Raw genomic sequence first — 12,676 nt, 5'->3', positions numbered from 1 at the left:
CGCCCACCACTGGGCCTATCACCTAAGAACCGAATCGAGAAGACACATGCTGACAAAGCTGTACTGAAGCAATATTCAAATTAGCCAAGACATGGAAGCAGTGAAAATGTCAATCAACAGATGAATGGACAAAGAACATATGGTACATGTACCTAATGGAAGATTAGCTTTTGAAAAAAATTATCAATGCCGTTTTCATGACTACAGGTGACCCTAGAAATAATCATATTACGTTAAGTCAGAAGTGTATGATATATATCCTATGATATAATTTTTATATATTATCTTAAGATTCCTACCAATGAACGTATTTCCAAAGGAAAAGACACTCAGAGATGTATAAAGCAAACTAATGGTTAACCAAAATGAAAGGTGGGAGGATGGATAAATTAGGATTATGGTGTTAACATACATACACTAATGTATGTTATATGTATATAATCTTATAATATATAAAATATATAAGTTATATAATCGCTAATACATACAAATTATATAATCTCCAAACACCTACCAAACACCAAGGGAGGTCTACTTAACACTGTAATAATGTACATGGTAACAGGATCCAAAGATGAACAGATATATGTATGAAAAACTGATCAGAATCTGTACATCCAGAGAATCACAACACTCTAATAAAATTTACTCGGATAGGGGCTTCCCTGGTGGCGCAGTGGTTGAGAATCTGCCTGCCAATGTAGGGGACACTGGTCTGAGCCCTGGTCTGGGAGGATCCCACATGCCACGGAGCAACTAGGCCCGTGAGCCACAACTACTGAGCCTGCGTGTCTGGAGCATGTGCTGCGCAACAAGAGAGGCTGCGATAGTGAGAAGCCCGTGCACCGCGATGAAAAGTGGCCCCTGCTTGCCACAACTAGAGAAAGCCCTCGCACAGAAACGAAGACCCAACACAGCCAAAAATAAATAAATAAATATTAAAGGCAAAGAAGATAGGGGAAATTGTAGATAGAGTAAGGATCTAGTTTTAAAAAAATTTTTACTCTGATAAAAAACATAAAATAAATTCAAAAAACAAACATAAGTAGGAGACATAAGCTTTTCGGAGTTTGTCCTGGAACATTCCACTATAATTTGCAATCTAGGAACACAACCTCCAGGAAGGCTCTCCTGCCCTTGTAACCAAAGCTAGGAATGTAGAAATCTGCCGCTTTGTGGCCAATTCCTGCAACAACAGCTTTAATCCCAGTGCTATTGGTCACTTAATATTCACAAGGACTGCAGGGCTTTAAATGACACCTGCCCTCAAAAATTATCCTGCGGTCAGGAATGGACATTAATATGCAAAACAGTAGAAAATCTGGAGGAGACAATTTCAAGAGGTATATTTCCTCACAGTGTTTTTTTTTAAAGGACATGAAAAAATGTTCAACATCAAGAATTATTAGGGACATGCAAATTTAAACTATAAAAACGTATTACCTCACAATAGTCTGAATGGCCATCAGAGAAAAATGTCTGCAAACAATAAATGCTGAATGGGTTTCCGAGAATGGATACACTCCTATGCTGTTGCTGGGATGTAAACTGGTAACAGCCGCTAATCAGAACAGAATGAAGGTGCCTTTAAAAGGTAACAGTTGAGCTACTATGTGATCCTGCCAAACCACTAATGGGCCTGTAACCCGAGAACACCATAATTCAGAAAGACACAGGTACCCAAAAGTGCTCTTCAGCGATACTTAAAATAGCCAGACATGGATGCAAGCAAAATGTCCAAGTACACATGAATGGACAAAGAAGTGGTACATGTACACAATTGAATATTAGCCATGGAAAAGATGAAACAATTCCTTTTGCAGCACCACTGATGAACCTAGGGGTAATCATACTACGTAAAGTAAGTCACAAAAAGAAAGACAAATATCCAATGATATCATTTACCAGTGTTATCTAAAAATTGATATCCATGAACATATTTCCACTGAGAAAGACCCATACAGACTTTGAAAAAGGTGAAAGGAATGGAAAAATTAGGATGTTGGGGTTAACATGCATTTAATAATTCATATAAAATATATAATCAAGAAGGACCTACTGGATGCCAAGAAAGGTCTACTCAACTCTCTCTAATGACCTACATGGGAAAGAATCTAAACCTGATTAGATATATGTATATATGTATATGTATGAATGAACCAGGTTCTGTACACCTAGAACAAACATATCATTGTAAATTTACTCTGATAAGAAATAAAAATTAAATTAAACAAGAAGTAATGTGACACAAGATTTTGGGTATTTGTCCTGGCACTTTACACTCCAATTTACAACCTAGGAAGAGGAATTCCACTAAGACTCTGTTTTCCCTAGCAATCAAGTTGAGTATGAATAAATTCCGCTGCCTTGTTGCCCTTTCCTGCAACTTCAACTTTAAAAACAATGCTCAAAAAAAAAAACAATGCTTATGGGTACTTAATATTCACAAGGACCGTTGGGCTGTAAATGACACCCACAATCAGGAAATGTCCAGTGGTAGGTAATCAAAATAAATTCCAAAGGAACAGACCTCAAGATCCTATTTCAATAGGTAAATTTTACACTGTTTAAAAGAAAAGCACTTGAAAAGATGCTCTAATTCCTGTATTATTAGCGTCATGGAAATCAAAACTACAATGAGGGATCACTTCACATGAGTAAGAATAGCGATCATCGAAAAGTCTACAAACAGTAAATGCTTAAGAGGTTGTAGAAAAAAGGGAACCCTCCTATGCTGCTGTTGGGATCTAACATGGTAACAGCCACTATAAATAACAGTATGGAGGTGGCTTTACAAGGTAAAATTAGAGGTACCATATGATCCAGCAGTCCCACTCCCAGGCGTATAACAGGAGAAAACCAGAATTGGAAAACACACATGCACCCATATGTGTACTGCAGCACAATTTACAATGTCTAAGACATGGAAGCAACCAAAATATCCATCAGCAGATGGATGGATAAAGAAGTGGTACATGTTCACAGGGAAATATTACTCAGAAATGAAAAAGAATGAAGGAATGCCATTTGCAGCATCATGGATAGAATTAGATAATCATACTAAGTGAAGTAAGTCAGAAAGAGAAAGTCAAATATCAGATGATACTACTTATAGCTGAAATTTAAAAATTGATACCAATGAACTAATTTACAAGAGAGAAACAGGGACTATCCAGGTGGTCCAATGGTTAAGAATCCGAGATTCCACTTCAGAGGGCATGGGTTCGATCCCTGGTGTTGGGAGAACTAATATCACGTGTGCCTCGCAGTACAGCCAAACAAATAAAATAAAAGAGAGAGAAACAGACTCACAGACTTAGAAAACAAACTTATGGTTACCCAGTGAGAAAGGTGGGAAGAAGGAATAAATCAGGAGGCTGGGAAAAATATTTACACACTAATACATATAAAATAGATTATCAACAAGGACCTACTGTATAACAAAGGGAAGTCTACTCAACACTCTCTAATAACCTATATGGGAAAATAATCTGAAGATGAACAGACATATGAATATACATAACTGAACAAGATTCTCTATGCCTACCACAAACAGAATATTTTAAATCAACTTTATTCCAATAAAAAAGAAAAATTAAATTAAAACAAAAATAAGAAGTAACAAAACAGAAGATTTTGGGTGTTTGTTCTGCCACAGCCCACGTCAATTTACAATCCAGGAGCCCGTCTTCCACAGTGGGTCTGGTTACCCAAGTAACCAGAGAGGGGCATGAAGGAAATCCTACCACCTGTGCCCATTTTCACAACAGCAACTTTAAAACATGTGCTTATGGGCACTTCATAGTCACAAGGACTGCCAGGGTGTAAATGACACCTGCCCTTAACAAATGTCCTGTGGTAGTTACTGAACAAAAATTCAAAATTGTCAGACTTTCAAAAAGCCTATGTCAACTGTAACTTTTTCTCACAGTGTTTAAAAAAAACACATGCAAAGATGCTCAAAATCTCGAATTATTAGATACATGCAAATCAAAACTACAACAAGGTATCACCTCGCACCGTCAGAATGGCCATCATCAAAAAGTTTACAAACCATAAATGCTGGAGAGGACATGGAGAAAAGGGAACCCTCCTATGCTGTTGGTGAGATGTAAGCTGGTAAGAGCTACTATAAAGCAGACTATGGAGATGTAAAAATAGAGCTACCATATCATCCAGCAGTCCTACTTCTGGGCGTACATCTTCAGAAAGCCAGAATTCAAAAAGACAAATGCACCCAAACCCAAACATGCGTTGCAGCACTATTTACAATAGCCAAGACATGGAGACAACCAAAATGTCCATCAACAGATGAATGGATAATGAAGAAGTGGTACATGTACACAATCAAATATTACTGAGAAATGAAAAAGGATGATCATCTCTAGGTCCATTCCTGTTGCTGCAAATGGCATTATTTCATTCTAAGTGAAGTAATTCAGATAGAAAAAGAAAAATATCATATGATATCACTTATAGTGGAGTCTAAAAAATGATAGAAATGAACAAATTTATAAAACAGAAACAAACCAACAGACTTCAGATATCCTTCAGTGAGAAAAATTTTTTAATCTGTTACCAATCATTAAATGTCAACCTGAAAAATGTAAGCAATAAATAACATTGTAAAGGTATTAATTCTCCCCAAATTAACCTATACCAGGCATTAGCAAACTAAACCTGGAGATCACATCCAGCCTATCACCTTATTTTGTAAATTAAATTTAATGAATGACCCACAAGAAAACCCATAATGAGACATCAGGTCACACCTCTCAACGTGGCTATTATTCCAAAGTCTACAAATATGAAATGTTGTTCATGACATGGAGAAGGGAATCCTAGTACACTGTTGGTAGGACTGTAAATTGGTACACCCACTATGAAAAGAATATGGAGGTCCTGAGAAAAGCTACAAGTAGAACTATCATACTAGCCAACAATTCCACTGCTTGGTATATGTCCAAAGAAAATGAAGACACCAATTTGACAAGATACACGCATCCCAGTGTTCATAGTAGCATTATTTATAATTGCCAACATATGGAAGCAAACTAAATGTCCATCAACAGATAAGTGGATAAAGAAGATGTGGTATGTATACACAATAGACTATTACTCAGCCATTAAAAAGGATCAAATTCTGCCATTTGTAACAACATGGATAGGCCTAGAATATTTATACCTACTTAAATAAGTTAGAGAAAGACAAATACTCTATGTTCTCACTTCTCTGTAGAATCTAAAATGCAAGAAAGGAATGTATATAACAAAACAGAAATAGACTCACAGAGAACAAATTAGTGGTTACTGGTGGGGTGAGTGAAGGGGGGAGGGAAAGACAGTAGTTTGTTTCTCTAAATCCAATACCCCTCTGTATGAAATAAACAAACAAGTATATATAGTACAACACAGGGAAATATAGCCATTATTTTGTAATCACTTTAGTGGAGCATGATCTATAAAAATATTCAATCCATATGTTGTACCCCTGAGACTAATGTAATATTGTAAATCAACTATACTTCAATTTAAATAATCCATAGGGTGGCTGAATGGATTAAAGAAAGTTCAATTATACTGTGTACAAGAGATTCATATTAACTTCTAATCCATATATAGCATAAAATTGAATGATTGGAAAAAAAATACTCCATGAAAATGGTACTTGCCTAACTAGTCTATTATGAGGTAAAAAAGACTTTCCTTTCTCAAAGGAAAGTAGGTTATCATACAATGATAAATGGATTAATTCATCAAGAAATCATGACAATTATAAATATGTATGTATCCAGCTTTGGAGCCTCTCAACATATAAAGAATATATTAACCCACGTAAAGGGGAACATGTGCAGAAATAAAATAATGGTAAGAAACATTGATATCCAACTTTCAACACTGTATAGATCATCCAGACAGAATATCAATCAGGAAACACTGAACTTGAACACACACTTGACATCAAATGAACCTAAAATACATCTACAGTATATTCCACTCAACAGCAGCAAACTTTCCATTGTTCTTAAGTACACATAGAACATTGCCTAGGGTAGATCCTATGTTAAGCCACAAAACAAGTCTTCAAAAATCCAAGAATATTGAAATCATATCAAGGATCATTTCCAACCACAATGGTATGAAACTGACATTCAATATTAAAAAGAATAATTGAAAATTCAAGAACACTTAGAAATTGAACAATAAGCTCCTGAATAGCCAATGCATACATGAATAAATCAAAAGGGAAATTTAAAAGAAATCTTAAAGCAAACAAAATTGGAAACACAAAGTACCTAAATTTATGGAATACAGGAACAAGACTGCAATTCAAAGAGTTATGTTTACAGTAATAAATGCATATATTTTCAAAGAATTCTTGAGAGGGGATCAAGATGATAGAGTAGGAAGATACTGAGCTCCCCTCCTGCCATGGACACACCCAAATTACAACAACTTACACGGAAATTATCTCTGAAGACTAGCAGGGAACGTTTTCCACAACTAAAGATATAAGGAAGGAGAAACCACAAGGCAGGTAGGAGGACTGGAAACACAATCTAATTGGAACCCATATGTGGAGCACAGTGACCCACAGCTGGAAGATATCACAATTGCATAGGTCCTCCACATGGAGGGAAGGGTCTGAGCCTGGCATCAGGCTGCTCAGCCCAGGGTTCCTGCACTGGAAGAAAAGAACACAGCAGGTCTGGCTTTGAAAACCTGAAGGGCTTATTTTCAGGAAAGCTAGAGGCTAAAGAAAACTGAGACTTTGCTCTCATAGGGCGCTCACAAATCTCACATGTTCTCAGTCCCTGTGCAGAGCCAATAGTGTGAAAGACACAGGTGTCAGACCCACTTGCTAATCTTGGAGAGCTTCTTGGAAAGACAAGAGGCAGCTGGGACTCCCACTAGGAACTGAGACATTGGCAAGCAACATTTTAGAGTCTTCCATGGAACTGATTAGAATCAGGGGCCTGCCCCATTTACCACCATACCCATAGCACTCCTGCACCAGAAGGCGTTGCAACCAGACACACTGGGGGCCTACCCTGTCTGCCTGTACACCTGGAGCACCACACAGCCACCCATAATGGAGGGCTGCCTTGGTTATCAGCACACCCACAGCAATCACATACTGCAGAGGCTCACAGCCATTTAGGCCAGGGTCCAACACAGCCTACCAGCTTGTCTACAGCAGTTGGCCCTGCCGTAAGAGAAAGGTGTGTGCAGCCCACACAGGGGACACCCCTGGAGCATGTGGCTCTGCTGGCCAGAGGGCAATGTACTGCTGAGCCCTATCGGTCATCTCCTATATAAGGCCACTTCTCTGAGACCCGGGAATGTAACAACCTGAACCTAATGAATAGAAATTCACAGAGAATTAGGAAACATAAGGAAATAGAGGAATATGTTACAAATGAAGTAACAAGACATGGCATCAGAAAAAGAACTGAATAAAACAGGGATAAACATTCTACCTGATAAAAAAAGTGTTCACAGTAGTGATTATAAAGATGCTCACCCAAGTCAGGAGAAGAATAGATGGACACAGTGAGAATTTCAACAAAGAGTAATAACATGTCAAAAAGAACCAAACAGTGAACAACACAATAAAAGAGCTTAAAACACACACACACACACACACACACACGAGAGAGAGAGAGAGAGAGAAGCCACATTATATTATATGATACAGAAGAACAGATCAGTGAAATGGAAAACAGAGTAGTGAAAATCACCCAAACTGAATAGCACAAAGAAAAAACAATTAGGACTATAGGTAAAGGGACCTCTGAGACAACATCAAGAATATTAACATGAGCATTACAGGGGTCCCAGAACAAGGAGAAGAGAGAAATGGGCAGAGAACTTATTAGAGGATATAGTAACTGATAACTTTCCTAACCTGGGGAAGGAAACACACATTCAGGTCCAGGAAACACAGAGTCTCAAAGAAGATGAAGACAAACAGGTCCACAACAAGACATATTATAAAGCCCCCCAAATTTAAAAATTTAAAGAGGGATCACAGAAGTAGTGAAATAAAAGGGTCTAGTTATGTTCAAGTTACTCCCATAAGACTGTGAGATGACTTCTCAGCAGAATTTGCAGACTACAAAGGAATGATAAGATATATTCAATGGGCTAAAAAGAAAAAGTCTACAACAGGAATACTCTACCAGCAAGATTATGATTCAGAATTGAAGGAGAGGGCTTACCTGATGGCACAGTCGTTGATAATCTTCCTGCCAATGCAGGAGACACGGGTTTGAGCCCTGACCAGGAAGATCCCACATGCCACAGAGCAACTAAGACTGTGTGCCACAACTACTGAGCCTGTTCTCTAGAGCCCATGAGCCACAACTACTGAAGCCTGAGCACCTAGAACCCATGTTCCACAACAAGAAGAGCCACTGCAATGAGAAGTCCGTGAACCACAACGAAGAGTAGCCTCCACTTGCCACAACTAGAGAAAAGACCACGCACGGCAATGAAGACCTAACACAGCCAAAAATAAATAAATAAATAAATTTATGGGGAAAAAAGAATTGAAGGAGAGATCAAGAGTTTCCCAGACTAGCAAAAGCTAAAAGAGTTCATCACTAATAACCAGCCTTATACGCAATGTTGAAGGATTTTACTTAAGCTTAAAAAACTCTCACTAATTATTGATAGAAACAAGAAAACAAACAAAAGTAAAAATCTCACTGCAAAAATTATACATAGAGTAAGGGTTGTAGATCAAACATTTATTAAGCTTCTGTAAAGAATAAAAGACAATAGTAGTATGTTTTTTTAAAAAAAAGAGGGCCCAAATAAATCAGAAATGAAAACGATGATGTTACAACAGACACCACAGAAATACAAAGTATCCTAAGATACACACAGGGTAACTCAAGGCTCAGACTGGACAGAGCCCACTCTCCATTCCACTGTACATGAGTTACAGGAGCCTCAGAAACTGAGGAGGGGGTCCCTGAGGGGAGGCACAAGATAGAAGATGTTAGGCATTAACCTGACTGTATTTATGTTAAACATGCCTGAACTACATTCACATGAGATGGTTTTGCCCTGTATGTACATCGGCACCTTTAGTCTGAACTGCAGACCTTTGGCTTCACCACCTCCACTGACAGCATTAGCTTCACCTGCTGTGGACCGTCTCCTATAGGATTTCCAGAACCACAAATCATCGAAGCTTCACAGGACCCAGAGTCTGTGAGACTCCACTCAGAGTCTCAGAGTCTCAACTCCACTCAGAGACATAGAGTCACAAAAGAGACTCCACTCTTGGAGGGCACACAACAGTAGTGTGCATATCAGGACCCAAGGGAAGGAGCAGTGACCCCATAGGAGACTGAGCAGACCTACCTGCTAGTTTTCAAGGGTGTCCTGCAGAGGCGGGGGGAGACTGTGGCTCACTGTGGGGACAAGGACACTGGCAGCAGAAGTTCTGGGAAGTCCTCCTTGGCATGAGCCCTCCCAGAGTCCGCCATTAGCCCCACCAAAGAGCCAGGGAGGCTCCAGTGCTGGGTTGCCTCAGGCCAAACAACTAACAGAGAGGGAACTCAGCCCCATGCATCAGCAGACAAGTGGATTAAAGTTTTATTGAGCTCTGCCTACCAGAGCAACACCCAGCTCTACCCACCACCAGTCCCTCCCATCAGGAAGGTTGCACAAGCCTCTAAGATAGACTCATCCACCAGAAGGCAGACAGCAGAAGCAAGAAGAACTACAATTCTGCAGCCTATGGAAGGAAAACCACATTCACAGAAAGACGGACAAAATGAAAAGGCAGAGGAATTTGTACCAGATGAAGGAACAAGATAAAACCCCAGAAAAATAACTAAATGAGGTAGAGATAGGCAACCTTCCAGAAAAAGAATTCAGAATAATGATAGTGAAGATGATCCAAGACCTTGGAAAAAGAACAGAGGCAAAGATCAAGAAGATGCAAGAAATGCTTAACAAACAACTAGAAGAATTAAAGAACAAACAAACAGAGATGAACAATACAATAACTGAAATGAAAAATACACTAGAAGGAATCAATACCAGAATAACTGAGGCAGAAGAACGGATAAGTGACCTGGAAGACAGAAAGGTGGAATTCACTGCTGCAGAACAGAATAAAGGGAAAAGAATGAAAAGAAATGGAGACAGCCTAAGAGACCTCTGGGTTAACATTAAACGCAAAAACATTCGCATTATATGGGTCCCAGAAGGAGAAGAGACAGAGAAAGGACCTGAGAAAATATTTGAAGAGATTATAGTCGAAAACTTCCTTAGCATGGGAAAGGAAATAGCCACCCAAGTCCAGGAAGCACAGAGAGTCTCAGGCAGGATAAACCCAAGCAGAAAAATGCCAACACACATAGTAATCAAATTGACAAAAATTACAGGCAAAGAAAAATTATTGAAAGCAACAAGGGAAAAATGACAAATAATATAAAAGGGAACTCCCATAAGGTTAACAGCTGATTTCTCAGCAGAAACACTACAAACAAGAAGGGAGTGGTATGATATATTGAAAGTGATGAAACGGAAGAACCTACAACCAAGAGAACTCTACCCAGCAAGGATCTCATTCAGATTTGATGGAGAAATCAAAAGCTTTATAGACAAGCAAAAGGTAAAAGAACTCAGCACCACCAAAACAGCTCTACAACAAATGCTAAAGGAAGCTCTCTAAGTGGGAAACAAAAGAGAAGAAAAAGTTCTACAAAAACAAACCCATAACAATTAAGAAAATAGTAATAGGAACATACATATCAATATTTACATTAAATGTGAATGGATTAAATACTCCAACCAAAAGACACAGGCTTGTTGCATGGATACAAAAACAAGATCCATATATATGCTGTCTATAAGAGACCCATTTCAGACCTAGGGACAGATACAGACTGAAAGTGAGAGGATGGAAAAGGATATTCCATGCAAACGAAAATCAAAGGAAAGCTGGAGTAGCAATACTCATATCAGATAAAATAGACTTTAAAATAAAGAATGTTACAAGAGACAAGAAAGGACACTACATAATGATCAATGGATCAATCCAAGAAGAAGATATAACAATTATAAATATATATGTACACAACATAGGAGCACCTCAATACATAAGGCAACTGCTAACAGCTGTAAAAGAGGAAATTGACAGTAACACAATAATAGCAGGGGACTTTAACACTTTACTTACACCAATGGAGATCATCCAGACAGAAAATTAATAAGGAAACACAAGCTTTAAATGACACAATAAACAAATAGATTTAATTAATATTTATAAGACATTCCATCCAAAAACAGCAGATTACACATTCTTATCAACTGCACACAGAACATTCCCCAGGATACATCACATCTTGGGTCACAAATAAAGCATCAGTAAATTTAAGGAAACTGAAATCATATCAAATGTCTGTTCCGACCACAAGGCTATGAGATTAGAAATCAATTACAGGGAAAAAAATGTAAAAAACACAAACACATGGAGGCTTAACAATACGTTACTAAATAACCAAGAGATCACTGAAGAAATAAAAGAGGAAATCAAAAACTACCTACAGACAAATGGCAACAAAAACATGATGATCCAACACCTATGGGATGCAGCAAAAGCAGTTCTAAAAGGGAAGTTTACAGCAATACAAGCCTACCTCAATGAACAAGAAAAATCTCAAATAAACAATCTAACCTTACACCTAAAGGAACCAGAGAAAGAAGAACAAAACCCAAAGTTAGTAGAAGGAAAGAAATCATAAAGATCAGAGCAGAAATAAATGAAATAGAAACAAAGAAAACAATAGCAAAGATCAATAAAACTAAAAGCTGGTTCTTTGAGAAGATAAACAAAAATGATAAACATTTAGCCAGACTCAAGAAAAAGAGGGAGAGGACTCAAATCAATAAAATTAGAAATGAAAAAGGAGAAGTTGCAACAGACACCACAGAAATACAAAGCATCCTAAGAGACTACTAAAAGCAACTCTATGCCAATAATATGGACAAACTGGAGGAAATGGACAAATTCTTAGGTATAACCTTCCAAGAGTGAACCAGGAAGAAACAGAATATATGAACAGACAAATCACAAGTAATGAAATTGAAACTGTGATTTAAAATCTTCCAACAAACAAAAGTCCAGAACCAGATGGCATCAGAGGTGAATTCTATCAAACATTTAGACAAGAACTAACACCAAAACTTCTGAAACTCTTCAGAAATTTTCAGGGGAAGGAACAATCCCAAACTCATTCTATGAGGCCACCATTACCCTGATACCAAAACCAGACAATGATACTACAAAAAAAGAAAATTATAGACCAATATCACTGATGAATATAGATGTAAAAATCCTCATCAAAATACTAGCAAACAGAATTGAACAACACATTAAAAGGATCATACACCATGATCAGGTGGGGTTTATCCCAGGGATGCAAGGATTCTCCAATATACACAAACCAATCAATGTGATACACCATATTAACAAATTGTAGAATAAAAATATGATCATCTCAATAGATGCAGGAAAAGCTGTTGACAAAATTCAACACCCATTTATGATAAAAAAGTCTCCAGAAATTGGGCATAGAGGGAATCTACCTCAACATAATAAAGGCCATTTATGACAAACCCACAGCACACATCATTCTCAATGGTGAAAAAA

Source organism: Mesoplodon bidens (assembly GCF_964165515.1).
Source record: "Mesoplodon bidens genome assembly, chromosome: 5".
Lineage (NCBI taxonomy): Eukaryota > Metazoa > Chordata > Mammalia > Artiodactyla > Ziphiidae > Mesoplodon > Mesoplodon bidens.
This window is presented reverse-complemented; position numbering follows the sequence as displayed.